Source organism: Rissa tridactyla, chromosome 2 (genome assembly GCF_028500815.1).
Source record: "Rissa tridactyla isolate bRisTri1 chromosome 2, bRisTri1.patW.cur.20221130, whole genome shotgun sequence".
NCBI classification, from domain to species: Eukaryota; Metazoa; Chordata; class Aves; order Charadriiformes; family Laridae; genus Rissa; species Rissa tridactyla.
Window position 1 is genome coordinate 44,029,462 of NC_071467.1, and position 15,722 is coordinate 44,045,183.

Below are 15,722 nucleotides of genomic sequence, written 5' to 3' on the forward strand. Positions count from 1 at the left end.
TTATGTCTGTTCATCGGAGTACTGATGTCTTCTCAGCTCCATTCACTGTTGTAGTCTGAAACATCAAAGATGTCTTTCAGAACATGGGTAATTAGGACATGTCTCTTAACAAGTTGCAAAATTGAAGAGCACTTGTTTAGCAGGTGCCACAAGGTGGCAACTGGGGTAGTGAAGCCGAGTTTCATTCCAAAAGGCTATGGCAGTGGCTTTTTCCAAGAATAACTGTCTGGACAGGCCATGACCACTCAACATGGTCTTTAACATGACAGAGAGGCAGGAACCTTTTCAACTTTGCAGAGGCTTGGTCCAACTTGTGAGAAGTGGTAGACTTACAGGCTGATGAACTGGAGGTAAAAAATAAAATTAGGTGAAGGGCTGCACATATGAGGTTTAAACAGGCCTAAGAAGAAACTTTAGATGAGGGGAAGAAAATGTAATGAACCTAGCTATTTTACTGAATGCATCTGTCCTGCAGGCTGAAAATATGATGCTTGCGCTCTTTTGGATTCCTCTTTTGATGTGCTTGCTTGCTTGCTTCATATTCTGGCCACAACATTGTGCTTGGAATTTCTTATATTCCATCACTAGCTGCCTATAATGTATATTATGGAAGAAGAAGAGGTCATGTTAGGCAGCAGAGAAGGTACAACCTAGCCATATGCCTTGCTCAAGGGATCTTTGCTGGAGGATGTCCCTAACTCCAGCATCGTGACTGAGTTCCAAGCGAAGCATGCTGTTTCCTCACACCCCTCTCCAATTTGCTCTTCTCCAATGTGTCCTCATCTCAAAGAAAAGTTCTGTGGGCTCAGCCTCTAAAGAAGCCTGTAATAAAAGAGAAACCTGAAAGTGATGTATGAGGTTCATTTTCATATTTTCAGGACAGAAGTAAGAGGCCGATTCCCACCCTACAGCCTCCTTTGTCTCAAAAGCTCCGTGTGCCCCCACAAGGGCCCGTCCTTCCCGGCGGCCCTGGCGGGGCAGCAGCGAGCGGAGCCCGGCCTGGGCGGTAAGCACACCCGGCGCCGCCCTCCCCTGCCGGGGGAGTGATGGATTTCACGCCGGTTAAAGGCAGAGGAGGGCTGCGGCTGCTGCCCGCCTCCTTGCCCGTACTGGGGTAAGGCCTGGGCGGTCCTGCGGCCCCAGGCGAGGGAGGCCTCGGCGCGGGCACCCGCACGGGCCGGTTAACGGCCGCTAGTCACGAACGGCGCTTCAACGGTCCCCGGGGTCTCCCGGGGTGAGCGCGAGGGCACGACTTCCGCCTCCCCCGGGCCCGCGCGCCGCCGCCGCTTCCGCCCGGCCGTTCCTCCTCCGAGCCGCCCTCTCCCGGCATGCACCCCCGCCGGAAGCGGCTGACGACAATAACAAACATCGGCGGCGGCGGCTGCGCCAGGACTACCCGGCCCCGCGTCTCCCCAGCCCCCCACTCCAGCCCGCCCCGCCGGCCCCGCGTCGCCTTCCCCGTCCGGCAGCCAGCCTGCCCACCCGCCGCCTCTCCCCGTCCCCGTACCGGTGACCGCTGAGGCGGTGCGTGCCCCTGCCAAGCCGCCGGGCCCGGCCGTGCGCGGGGGACGGGGGGGGGAACACGACGCGCCGCCACCGGCCGCAAGATGCGCGGCGCTGCCGCGGGACCCTCGGGTGAGTGGCGCCGGTTGAGTCCCCCTCCGCCTCTCCGCTCCCCGTCTCGGCCCCTCTCAACCGCGGGGAGGGCGGGGACCCTGTTACCGGGAGGGTGGCCTTGGCGAGGGGCGGCGGTCCCGGCTGCGGGCGCGGGGCTGCACCCGTTCGACAAAGAGTTGGGAGGGGGCGGAGGGGTGGAGGGTGTCGTGGAGGACCGTGATGTCGCCGTTGGCTGCGGTCCCGGAGTGTCGGGGTGACCCCGCGCAGCCGGGGCGGGGGGGCAGAGCCGGGCGGGCCGGGGCGATCCCTCCCTGCCCAGGGCTCCGCTGCCAGGGCGAGGGAGTCGCGGTGAAGTTACTACGAGGAATGACTCAGCCTAGCTGCGCCTCCGCGCTGGCCGGTGGCAGCGGCCGGACCAGCGCCGTGCAGGAGCCTTCTTGTGTTTACAGACGTCCTTCTGCCGTTCCTTCGGTTGTTTACATGTTTTTGCTCCCGAGGAAGCATGTGTCGTGTGCCCAGTTTTCCCATCGGTTTCTGGTTGGTGCTTTCGTGTAGGCTGTCGGGCTGTTCACTTGGTCGGTGCTGCTGTTTCCTTCTCAGTGCCCCCCCAAAGTTCTGTTTGACAGCGATCCAGAGGTAGAAATGCTAATAGGAACACTGGGAAAACTAAATGAACTGATCTTTGTTTATGTTTCTTACTTAACTTCATCTAGAGATGGGGAAAAAAATAGTCACGTCAACCTGAGATACTCGGAACCAACCCAGAAATTTTTAATTTAGTCCTCTTATAGCCACGGCTTTTTTAATTCTGTCATTTGTTTTTTTGTCTGAAGTAATTAAGTGGTATGTTCTGTCCATGAGCCATTCCTCATGGTTTGCATTTAAAGCTTTCGCCTTTATTTCCTTATGGGAGAGAATGAGGTGGTGGAGTATTTTTTTTCTGCCACTCATGTAAATGTGCGCTAGAAGTAGTTAACACCATTGGTGTTATGGAAGACCGTACACTTCTGAAGATTTTTGGTTGACTGCATGGTAAAAGATACTTCGGTGGTGCTGCAGAAATAATGGGGGTGGAAGAACATGCTTCTTACAGTTGGAAGTTCATACAGCTGGCAAGTATTGTGATGACTACTAGACACTATAAATACTTCATAACAATAAGGAAGACTTGTGTGCTATTGTGGTATATTTAAGCTGTGAAATTTAAAAATGTTTAATATCTAGTACCTTGGGAAGTTTTTAGAAGATGAGGCCTGTGACTTTACTGTTACCTAATGTTTTAACATAAACTTTAGTGCCAAGAAACAAATATTAACCTGAAGGAAATTAGACGTTTAAAAATCATGAAGACTGTTTAAATGGAAGTGTGCAGAGGATATATTTGTATTATTCTAAATGCTGTCTGGAACTCAAAATGGTTTTATTTTATTATGTTGGGAGCAGTAAAGAAAACAACATACTGAAGAACGTGAGGTAAGGGACTTCAGCTTGCCAGTTATAGAGCTGGAAATATGATATCTTTAGGGATAATGGATTGGTGTAAGATAGACCTAATTGTACTGTGGAAGTGTGTTGCTGTTGTATACTTTGTATAAGTAGCAGTATATTTTGTGGATTTAAAAGAACCAAACAAAAAGCAAACCTGTTTTATGCTGTATTGTTTTGGTCTAGCCTTGTGCTCAGCACAGATGTGGAGTTGTAGTCTCTGAGATCATATTTGAGGGGCTGGCTCTCTCCCCATGTCATGTTACCATATTTATAATTAGAAGTGTATGCAGCAGACTTGCGCTGTGACTGGAGAAGAGGGCAAGGGTTATTTTGAGGTCTTCTATGGTGTCTGTTTAAAACATTGTTTGTCCCTTGCATGTTGTCTGAACACAGCTAAGGTTACATAGTCTTGCAAAAATTAAGTTGAAAAGCATAATTTCTAAACTATCGGCACATTTCTTAGAGTTTCAGTTATTCTGGTTAAGTAGGGGGTGAGTGTATGTGGGCGGGTAGGGTTAGCACGTGTTGATTTGTTCCTTTTGATAAGAGAGTGGCAGTTACAGTAGGATTGTTTCAAAGAATTTTTCTGTATGTTGTCCTGTAGCGTAGCATGTTATCAGTGTGTTCTTAAGTCTCTGGTTTTAAGCTACCAGTTAGTTTCTGTAGAAGGCTGGCTCAGTGTGGTGCGAGGGTTTTGAGACTTTTATTACAGAGACTGGGTTCATTCGCATATTGTGGTTAAAGTGAAGTGAGTCAAAATGAAAAACTACAGCGTGCATACCTGCTTGTCACAGGAGCTGCTTCAGAGTCACTTGGACAGTGTCCAAGCAGTCATACGTCTCCTTCTGCATGTGCATATTGCTCAAGAAAGTTGCACTCCTGATTTTGGACCACAGCTCAATGACATTATATGAGGAGTTTCTGAAGAAGGGCGGGGGGAGGAGAAAGTTTTTAATACCCTGCTAATTAGGTAGGGTATTAAACTTTATATAGGTAGGGTCCTACTTTCAAGGACCCTACTAATAATGAGCATTCTGATGCAAAATTGGCAATTTGTATTATCGAGTGGCAAGCACTTGATTACAAGATGCCAACTTACATAATAATATTGTGTTATACTGCAGGACCCGATTGAATGCACTAATACCAAGCAAGCAAAAAAAAAAATCACTAATATGTAAATTACTAATCTAATTGCTAGAATTAAAAAATGTCTGTTTTGTAGCTGATTTGCCAGAGTAATGATTTCATTGTACAAGTTGAAAGATCCTTACATGAATTTGTTGTTGTAAAAGCATACAGCATGATTAATGTCAATAGAGAAATTGTTAACAATGATTTTTGTGAGCTGATTAAGATTCTGTGGTTATTGTGAAAGTCACTTGTCTATTTATGAGTTAATTCATATTGCAGATCCACTTTTAATTTAATTTTGAGTTCAGTTGAAAGAGAAGTTGGAAGACATTATAGCAATGTGTCAGCTATTTCTATCCCCATTCCTAAGCGGGGTTGGAAGTGGATATACTTTGGTGATGTATTTTCTAATGGGATTTGAGCATAACTAAATTGTTAATAATGCATAAATAAGTCTAAATCTAAATTGTTGGCACTTGTCAATAGAAATATCAAAACAAATTTACTGAAACAAAATTTTCTTTCGGAGATTCAGATGGGGCTGGCTACTGTTTGCTGGTCAGGAGAACCACCCCGGGGTGGCAGGGCACTTCTTGCTGATCTTCTGTCCATATCCAGATGTGTATTTTCCTTTTGTTGTTCAGGTTTGCAGTCCATGGTTCCAGTAGGGTTCTGAGCTCAAACCACCACCTCAAGCAACAGCTAGTGTAGCTCTTTAACATGCTTACAAGATGTTGACGATTTCTTTTGGGAACAGATTTTGAAGGTGGGCCTGCTGTCTTTATCGCATCAAGGTGAAATGATTACAGCATGCTATATACAAATCTCTAGTAGTTTGTGCATCTAGAAAACTATCTGATTTAGAATGTGGTAGCCTGCTTTCTATGTAAAATGACTTAAGTGTTGTATGAATTTTTCTCTGACCTGTATTGGTTATCTGTTGATTGAAAATAAAGTGTAAAACTGCTTTGTTAAATGGTTGGGTTGCAAATGTCCTGTATTGTCTTGCTGTGTAATGCCATAGGTCCAATAAGCAGACTGATGTGCGAATATTTGAGAGCATCTTTGCTTAAGGAATGTTCTAATGGGTCTCTGACTTCAGAACATGGTTTTATTTTCTTGTTATGAAATAGCTCATATTTTCTTACCTCCTAAGACCTATTTTTGCTTTTTCAGGAGAGTAGGAAAGTTTTGGTGGTGGGGAAATTGTGTGTTTAGTATTTCAATTGCCTGTTATTTTAGTTTGGAGGGATTTGGTTAAACTAGCATCTCAATGATATAAACACAATATATCATCATATCTTCATTATTATTCTTGGAGATGTGTTTGAAGGGCCAGTATGCTGTTTTCCATTTGAACAGGTTGAAACTTATGTGCATTTTAGAGGTAGAAAGCAGCATTGAAAAACTAATTAAAGGGAAAGTTTTACTTCTGTCATGGATTCAAAAATCAGGCAACTCTTAGTAAAGCTAAAATATTAATTGTTAAGAATGGCACTTTGCTGAGATCCGATTTCTGTGAACATTTGAGGTAGCTGCTCCCAAATTCCCAAATTTTATTTTGATTTAGTGTTTAGTTTCCCTTTTGTAATTGGCTTATTTGCCACTCTTGTAGGATTGAATATGCTCATGCTACATTCTATAAAATATACTCTTATGTCTATTATGTATATGGCTGCAGCAATTTTTTTCTCTTTATCATTTGAACGGTGGTGTTTTCCTGATATTTCAGGGACTCTAAATGTCAGTGCTTTATCTCAAATATTATTTTGGGTTCTTTGATAACAAGTAGCCGTGCCGGTATGTTAAAAGTGTGGGTATTTGACCCTTATTTAGTGTACTTGTGCCTAGGGTAGACAGTTCACACTGGCAAAATGGTGCTTTTATTTATACAGTTTTCCTTCCATCCTCCAGAGTGTGTATTTTTATTAAATTCAGATGGAGATTCTTATATAAGAATATATTGTGTAACTGGACTAGCAGCTCTCTTCTAATATATTATGCTTATGCTATATTGCAAGTATTCTGCTAGTAAACTCAAGATGACTTATTTATCTATTACAATTAAAAATATTCTTCACAAAGACTTGTGTTGTCTGCTAATCGAAAGAGACTTGATTCAAACCCAGTGAATTCTTCTTTAAACAAAAAAAGAAAATATGACTCAAAATTCTCAGTTCTGTCTGAATGAAAAGAGGGGGTGTAATGTGTAAACTTCACTTTACTTAATATTATGCGAAAGATTCAGAGATAAAATACCTATAAATTTCAAAAAGCCGATTTCATATAACAACAATTTCACATGCATGTTATGGCTGCAAACAGCACAACCAGGGTTCAATAAAGTAGGAATATAGTTGTAGAATCTCAACAGTTGTGGGTTGGTTTTTCTTTTTTTTTTTGTGTTTGTGAGGTTGTGTAGTACTTAAGTTGGTAATATTCCATAAAGAGATTTATTAATGCACTTTGTTAGCTGTTTTAAACCACCAATGTTTATCCCAGAAAGACAAAGAAGGCCAGTTGAAACTAAACAACGTCTTGAGATAAGATAAAATTTAATATTCTTCAAACCCATCCTGCAGTTCTTCTCATTTCTCAATATACTGCTGTTGTATTGATGCTAATAGAGATCTGAAGGTGATTTGTAACTGTGAAACTTGCAAATAGACTAGTAAGCTGGTCTGACAAAAATCTAGATGTCTTTTTTGAATATGTATTCATAGGGAGGAGGGTGTAGGTTATGTTGACTTTGCGTGTCACTGATGGTCTTTTACCTGTCTGTTTCAGATATCACTGAAAAAAAATCTTGATAAATAGGAGGAGGTTCATACGTGACATGTGAATTATAAGGAACGGAAAAATGAGAAATTAGAGAAATTCTGTCTTTGGATCATGGAAGTTCAAATGCTAAACTTAGAAACATCCATATGAATAAGAAAAATTTAAAACTGTTTTGGAAGTTGCTAATCATTTAAACAGTTTACGAAGATGGCGGTGGATTTCTTTATTACTGGAAAACTTTTATGTTATTCTGAAGTATGATTGCTCATGAATATAAATTAATTAAGGAAGAACCTGTGACTTTTATGTAGGCAATCAGACTAAATCACAAGGATCTTTACTTGTCTTACATTTCATTATTGTCCGTCCTTTACTTTCTTCTCTATCCTTAGTGTTTTCATTCCTGTTAAATAAATGCCTTTTAATCAGTCTTACTTTCTGCGCTTTCATCCTTTAAAGTAGGTCTGGCCAAGTTACCTTGTACTATCCACATAAAAGAGAGAAACCACAAACTTGTACCATGATGATGGTGATATGGAGAGGGGAGCACAGGAGAAGTGACCTTATAGTCTGTGTTTTGAGAAACTCTGTCCTCAATTGCATCTGTAGTAATTGCCCATTTTTGAGTTATCTTAACCTGGTCTTTAAAAGGATACTGGCTTTTTTTTTTTTAAAATAGGCTACCATTTCTGAGAAGTTACCTGTTAATAACTGGTGATGGCATGGGCAGTTAGGAGTGTGAATGTTGCCTTCTGGAAATTCTCGTTGTCGTCTTGGATGATGGTGCTGATGTTCAGTACCCCCTGTATTCATCAGCCTCTTCCCAGCCTCAGTTGTAGTGTAACAGTTTGTGGGGCTGCGTAGCGAACTGAATCGTGGAACTAACTTGAGCTAGAGTAACCCCGGGAAGTATGCTGTTTCTAACTTGTTACAGCAAAGTATTCCAGTTTACTCCATAGAAGTATGGAATGTTGCACCACTGAAAGTTGGTGCAGGGAGAGGAGCAGAAGAAGAACTGGCAGAGGAAAGGAATTCATAAGTCTGGTGCTCTTAATATAACCAGTGTTTATGTGATTGTGGTCTTGGTTAACCAAAGAGAGAGTGTTAGTGAAAGAAGCCTTGGTGCCGACTTGTCTGAGTTTGATGTAAGAAATAAAAGAATTTTTGTTGGCTGCTTCTTGCATAATTGTTTGCAAACACTGTAAGATTTTACATGCTAATTATTTTTAAAGAGTATGTCTACAGGGAGAACCTTCCCACCAGTACAGAGTCAGTCAGTAACTTGAATAAAACCACCTGAAGCTCCACATAGCCAACAGCACCATTCTTTGCAAAGTGAATGCATTAATCTGTGTAACCGGAGGGAGACTTTTAGTTTCTAAATGCTTTTGAACTGGCAAAATTATACATTTTTTTAAAAAAGGCAGACAAAACCTTCAGTTAACTTTTTCAAAGAGCAAGTCACAGACAGCTGTGGAAAGACTGTTTCCATCAATTAAAAGGAAAAAAGAAAGGAAGAAAAAGGGTACTTCTACAGGCTGTGGGCTGTTTCCTAGCAATAAAAATGTCGGAAAATCATGGTTTGTTTTCTGACTTGAACCTGTTTAACTGAGGCACAGACGTTTCACTGTCTGTCAGGTAAGAGATGTTGGTTTGTTTTGGTGGTGTTTTTTTCTTTTTTTTCTTTTTTTTTTTTTACTGTTGGAGGAGAAAAACTTTTGTCTGATCCATTATATGGATTGTGTTTTGGCAGCTCCTTGAGTTAGTGAAAAGAGCAGTGTAAGTAGATGCTACCCTCATATCTGAAGCCTTATGATTACATACATACAGAATCATGACACAATACCTAATAATGTTTATGAGGCACAAAGTTGCCTCATAAACATGTTTGAAACTATTGCTTTCCTAGAATTCATAATATAAGTTGTGCCTGAACTTGTAAGAAGCTGCATTGTTTGGGGCCATACCAATTTCAAAGCTACTCTTTCATGTGCAGTGTTTTTTTACCTGCCCAGATACAGTTGCTTTTGATCTCCTGCTTTTCCACCGTTGATGTTGTTGAGAATCTGTGAAAGTATTGCTGCACCTACTTTGCTGAATGAGGAGCTTCCATGTAATTCAGAGTTGCAGTAGCAACTATCTGTTGCACTGTTACCTGCAGTATAGCCTCACTGGCCTGCAGTAAGAGAAAAACAACCTTTATTAGCAGCATGCAGATGATGTTCATACAGAGTTGCAGTAGCAACTCTGAATATGGTGGTCAGATGTAACTCTGAAGTTGGTATTGTGTAAAATGATTCATCTTAGAGGAAAATAAAAAAGCATCCTGTGAATTACCGTGTACTGAATTACTGCGTTTTGAAATTCCTGTAGTGAATTGGGAAGTAGAGGCTTAGCCATGTTTCCTGGTTGCTCTGCAGAAATGCAGGTTTGTTCCTGTGCTGAGTGGCAAAGACTTGCTTTACTGACCAGCAGCTGAGTTTGAGAGCTACTAACACCACAGTGACTGTTGGAGATGCTGTAATTAAGTAACCGCCTCTGTGCCTGATGCACATCTCAACAGGGTATAAATAGAGCAACAGGGTATAAATAAGACATGGCACCTTACAGATGTCAGGGATCTTTAAGACTACAGTGTGGCTTAAACATGAGGTTTGTGGGCTTTGATATAAGGTGGTAATGGGAGATAGTAGGATCTCCACCTGGAGTAACATGTATCTCAGTGATTAGATGTGGTCTTCTGGTTAAATTTATTTTGGAGGAGTGGGGGATGAAATTATTCTCTGCAACTGGGTCAGGATTTTATTCATCACAGTTTAGGATTTTATTTTTTTTTAAAAAATTTTACTCTAAGTTTTTCTAAGTGTCTTTCAAAGCATGTTCTCTTTCAATACTCCAGATAAGGGTATCCATTTGCATTGCGTTTTAGAAACTAAGCCATTTCTGTCGCTAAAAGCATTAGTAGAGAATGTGTGCCCTCATAATGAGGTCATTCTGTCTGTTGTTCTAGTGGTGGTAGTAGTCTTCTGCAAAATTAACGTATTTCTGGTTAGATGCATTGGTTGCAGTATTGAAGAAAGCTCCTTGAAGTCTGCTTTTTAGAGATGATCTTAAACCTAACATGAAGGAAAGTGTGTGTTTCCTTATAGTCAGCTTCAGTCTCTATGTTCATTTTCCTTTCATTTATGTGCTATAAAATCCTTCGCTTATGAGGTGAGGTATACAAGTTGGAGCAAGAAAGCATTTTTTGAGAAGGCCACCTGAAAAAAACCCCCACAAAGAAGTAGCGGTAGAAGACGGGTTTGTTGAAAACAAAATGAATTGGAAGGAACGCTCTGTGCTAGTCTTGTACCTTTGTCTATTATAGTTACCTAAGTCAATGTGGGACAGGAAATCCTGTTGTAAAAGGAGAGGAGAGAAAGGTGAAATCACAGGAATTGCAGCATCTCAAAGGCAAACCTTAAGATTTCCTGTATGGAAATGAAGTGGAGCTTAATAAGATGTTAATGTGCCCTGAAGTTGGCTATCTATCTCCAGAGGAGATGGTATATTCTCCTTGAGGGGAGATGTTCTCCAGATAAGATATTCAGTGAATGAGGAGTAGCGTGTGACAGACTTGTCAGCCTTTGCCCCAGATGAATTGACCTTTTGACAGGCAGGAATTGTGCAGTGATCTCCTGTGAGATGCCTGACCCTTTTAATCAGGGGTAACATTTATGACTCATACTGGAGGCGCTATCTGTTACCTGCAGTATAGCCTCAGCTGGCCTGCAGTAAGAGAAGAAAAACAACCTTTATTAGCAGCATGCAGATGATGTTCCTACAGAGCTGTGTGAATGTCTAATAATTAGCAATGTGGAATTGCAGGCTTCTGAGTGAACAGTGAGAGTCTCGCCCTGCCTATGTAGTTAAGCTAGTTTTGTCTATCTCCTTTCAGAGTTGAGCCCATTCAACCCTGGAGATATACATAGGAGGTGAAAGAGTTTGGGTCTCTTGGTTCTCTATGACCTGGGAGATGAAGCATGGATAAGGATGGCACTTACTGTACAGATGTGAAGCAGTACTTCCCCAGGCACAAACAGCAAGGTACCTTATGCTGCTGGTGTGTTGCTTTTGTAGAAGGTGGAATTTTAAACCACTGGGTTTAAAGGAAAGCCATGACTTTGGCATAGTTCAGTTTGAATACCACAGGGTTAAAGAAAAATGTATTAATTAATAACTTCATTTGCTTAAGTTTGGTTTGTAATCCAGTTTATAAAGGAGGCATGGGAAATGAGGTGTCAAAAGCATGTGCCTGAACTTAAATATTGAGACATCGTAGAGGAAACTTAATGACTTTAAAGTGAAGCTGATGATCCCCCTTTAAACCCAAACAGCATAAATGTTGATTTCTGTCTTTGTCCTACCCTGAATGCCATATTCCAGTGCTTTGAGTTTGTGAAGTTGGAAAGAATTGTACTGTGAAACAATGGAACAGTCAGAATTGGATAGTGGAGCCAGGCAACCAGAAATGGTTGGTTAATGTAGCCGTAGGATTATTTGTGGAATGTTGTGAAACTCATGACGCCTGTACTGTAATTACAAAAAGGTAAGGTCTGTAAACAAACATTCATTTAGTTTTACAGATGTAACAATAAGCATGTTCTGAATGAAATAAGATACATTTCAAAACTTTTAAACAATATGCATTGAAAGTATTGATCAACACAGACTTCAAAAGTTCTCGGTTGTTGAAGAGTTTCGGTTGGATAGGAAAAACTTACAATACTTTCATGAAGTGAAGCAGATGTAGTAATTGCATTGCAATGTAAACACATTGCAGAGCAGTGAAATAAATGTTATAACCAGCGTATATTCGTGGCTGGTTTTGGTATTTTGTTAGCTGGTGTGACAAAATACACATCTTCTGAATTAATTCTGGAAGCTTTTCCTACTTTGTCCTATTTTTACTTCTTTTTTTGTCATCATTCTTTTTCTTATATGTACGATCTTCTGTCTTCTCTGTCAGCTGCTACAGAAATTTCCTTTTCAAATTTTCAGCTATTTTTTTAATGATGTTACTGATAAGTCATGGATGTTGATCATAGAAGCTTCCATTCCGTAATTTGAAGGATCTAGTTTATATGATAGCATGGATCTAATGCTGTGGGTCACACAGTTCAAACAAGTAGTCTGTGTGGATTAGTCATTTTGGCTGTGTCTTCAGTAGTTTTCAAATTTTGTAATTGTTCAACCTCTGAATTAATATAATTTCAGCAATGTAACACTAAAAAGCTTGAAACTCGTAACACTGTGTAACAGTGTAGTGCCAAAAAAGCCTGAAATTGTCTTGATGGCTGGTTGAGGTAAAACCAACAGAAGAATAATAAAATGGTATGCATTTATGGATACATTCTGTTGAAGCTTGGTAGTCCCTGACTTTCACTCCAAGTTTATGTTAAAAGCTTGTGTTACTGCTGAATCATAATGTTCGTGAATATTGGGAACAAACTTAAAGGCTAATTTGTGATATGTAGTTGACCTTGCTTGTAACAGTCTGCTGTAACCTGACCTTTGAAGGAAAAGAGACTTAGGCAACTGTGACTAGTTTTTGCACATCTCCCTCTTTAATCGTGGACTTTGTTGGCCAGACTCAGCCAGATGTTGTTTGACGATGCAAGACTAGGGAGTGCTTTCAAAATTCAGTTTCTTCCAGTGTTGTGAAACCAGGCAGCTGGAGAGAGGTACCGCACATAGTTCCTGCCAAAGGGAGGGCTGCAGCCTGCCTTTATTGGGCACCAGTGAAACTGCAGGAGAGCTTGGTCTTAAAGGCATGTATTCTCTGAAACCTCGCTTTACACAATTCCTCTGTTCCTAGAAGTACCGACTGAAATTTGTGGCAGCCTTGGGATTGGGTAAATTCTACCCTTTTTTTTCTTTAAAGAGTAACCTAATGCAAATTTGCTCTGCCTGTGTGAGTGTAGTTCTGTTCCCACAGAATTGTTTGTTGAAATGTTGGGTGGAAGAAACAACACTTGTTTTTTTTTTTTGACTTCTTAATGGTTGCAAAGGAATTAATAGAGATTATAGTGTTGTGATCCTACTTTGTGGCAGCAATGTTTCAGTAGTTTCTTGTTATTCATGTTAAAGTGCATTACTTTGATCTAAAGCAAGTATTCATAAATTTATTTTGTTCAAGTACAACTACTGTCTGCCGATAGCTAAACTGGAAGAGGACAGTTCAGTTACTGGTTTTCCAATGGTAGTACTTAAACACATTACTTTTTTCCCTTTTAGCTTCTGACAAGGTGATGTGTGTGCAATTGACATAGGAGGAAAGAGGGAGTGGACAGGAGGGAGGAAGATAATAGCTGAAATAACAGCATAGCAAAGTGCTATCTGTTCTATGCACATAAAATACATGTAATAGTTGTGTAACTTTTCCCTTTATCATAAGGTTTTAAAATTTAGGATGAAGTTGTTTTGATTTACCATTAGTAGTGTGAGTTGTATAAAATGATTTATACATTCTAATGGTTTTCAGGCTTCAGCAAACCTATTTTTAGTAATGGATTATCACCCTTTATAGTGCCTGATCATCTTCTCAGAAAGCTTGCTAGGGCATTAACATGATAGAAATACTGTTTGTTTGTGGTTTGGAGTTTGATTGTGCATTTGCCTGACTTCCCTGAGCCCAACTGCTCATCACCACCTTCCTTGCCAAGGGCTCCTTCTCCTTTGGCACTGCTACTTCACTGACAACAGTTGAAATGAAGTAGGGGAGTCTAAAGAGACCACCTGTGCTTATCTGGCTCATTTTGGCTGTTGTAGTTTAAACAGCAATTCTGGGAGAGGAAGCCCCTGGCTGGGATGCCAGTGACAAGCAGCTGGGAATGGTAACATCTTCAGTTTATTTAAAAAAAAAGAAAAAAAAAAACCACCCAAAGAAAACCAAAAAACCAAGAAAACCCACACTTAACAAATGTTTTGAAAGTAGGTGAATGGCTTAACAAGCAAGGTTACCTTGTTTCAGGTAGGGAAGGTGGTGCGGATTCCTGAAGGAATCTGTTGGATGCAGCTGCAGGATACGTCTGTTCATTCAACAGCAGTAGAACGTGTGCCTTGTTACACTGGATTTCCTTAGATAAATTGCATTTTGTTATGAGTTTCTGTATTTCTCTTAGCATCATCATACCAGAATTCTGTGCCAGTTCTGAAAAGTACTTTCAGTTAATTGAAATACAAGCAGTTCTTTTTAATGAACTAAATTTGCCTCCTTGTAAGTACTGAAGAATATCACTTATTTTAAACCAAATTTACAGGCAAAAATATTCAGGTAAGTAGCAGTTTTGAGCAGACTTGTAACTGGATAACATTGTTAGTTGAAAAAAAATAAATAATACCACCTAATTATTCTTTTTGGCGTTGACATACACTGATTTCTGGGTTAGATGTAATGAAGGCCGTAAAATTCTGACACTTTAATAATACCTGTAATTGCATTCCGTTTCTTTTCTTTGCAGATCTTCTCTGGCTTTGAACAGCCATGCTACTCTGTTGCCAAAAATCAAGTAAAGCGAATGTGCACATTTATTCTCCTCTTGAATTTGAAGAAGGTAGTAGTTTCGTATAGTGCCTGAAGGTAATTCTTTCTTTGCTTGAAGTTAAAAAATGCTTGTATGGCAGATGCTGTCGTAAATATTTTTGATCTTGATAATGTTTTTTCTTTCTATGTTTTAAATAGTTAGCTTTAGTGTTAAGGTATGGAGAGGGAATTGTTTGATTAAAATTTTACTTCATGTTACATGAGGTTTCTGGACAAGTTGTCTCTTAAATATCATTTCAGCTTGGAAAGTAATGTTTATATGAAAACTAGATGCTATATAAGCTTTTTACTCTGCTTAGGTGGAGAAGAGCTTTTTTGTTGGCTGCTTCATGGTGCTTGCTTTAAGTACTTTATTATTTAACACTTGTTTCTAATTCTACTTGGACTACAGTTGCATATATGCCCTTTGTGAAAAAAGGTCTCTGTCCGCACGAGACTGATTAATTCTGAAATCTAGGCCAAAGAATCTAGTAATGAATTATTGCTAGCTTGTTCTTGGTGTTTAGCAGGTTTTGGCTAATTACTTTGTTTATATAGTATATTCTTTTTCCAATATAAATCAGAACTGGTGCAACTGAGTACAGTAGAGTTCAAGTATAAGGACAGCAAAACTCAATTCAGATCAAATTATTCAACTGGGACTTCTTTATTTGCTGTGGTTCTGTTTATGAAGCCTTGTTGTGAAAATACATGTTTTAACTGGTTTATGTACTATAACTAATGCTTGAAAAATGTGTGGAAAGCCATGCTTTTGAAAGAAAACTCTTTTGACTTTCTGGAATTATTCTGGTAAAACCACTTCCCTCCCTTCTCCCCCCCCGCCCTGCATTTTAATGGTGGTTTTGTTTTTTTTTTCCTCTGTGGTTTGTCAGTTTCTCCTCTGTGTAGGCAAAGAGGTAAATGTAAATTCAGACTTATTTTTGAATAATACAATTAGCTGTGTAGATCTTGTGTGTGTCCTGTTCATATTTCGGGGAAAGAGGGACTTCCTATATTTCCTGTGAAGCAATTTAATCCAAAAAGTAATTTTTATAGTGATATAAGAATATTGTTGAGTGGCTAAAACTTTTACAGCTTACCTTTTCATAACTCCGTCCCATAAAAAAAAAATGTCAGG

At 40.2% G+C, this 15,722-nt stretch overlaps 1 protein-coding gene across 3 annotated transcripts in view; it reads left to right on the plus strand.

The window, feature by feature from the left end:
- Nucleotides 1–1,342: 1,342 nt before the first annotated feature.
- The window catches only part of RB1CC1 (RB1 inducible coiled-coil 1), a 79,008-nt gene continuing 64,628 nt past the window's right edge, over nt 1,343–15,722 (plus strand). The window contains exons 1-2 of one of the 3 annotated variants that reach the window (XM_054189822.1): nt 1,343–1,635; nt 14,523–14,641. The gene's annotated coding sequence lies outside the window, so the exon portion shown is untranslated. Of the gene's footprint in view, nt 1,636–9,973; nt 11,107–14,522; nt 14,642–15,722 lie in introns of those variants that run through there. The other 2 variants (XM_054189824.1, XM_054189823.1) reach the window with 2 other exon arrangements.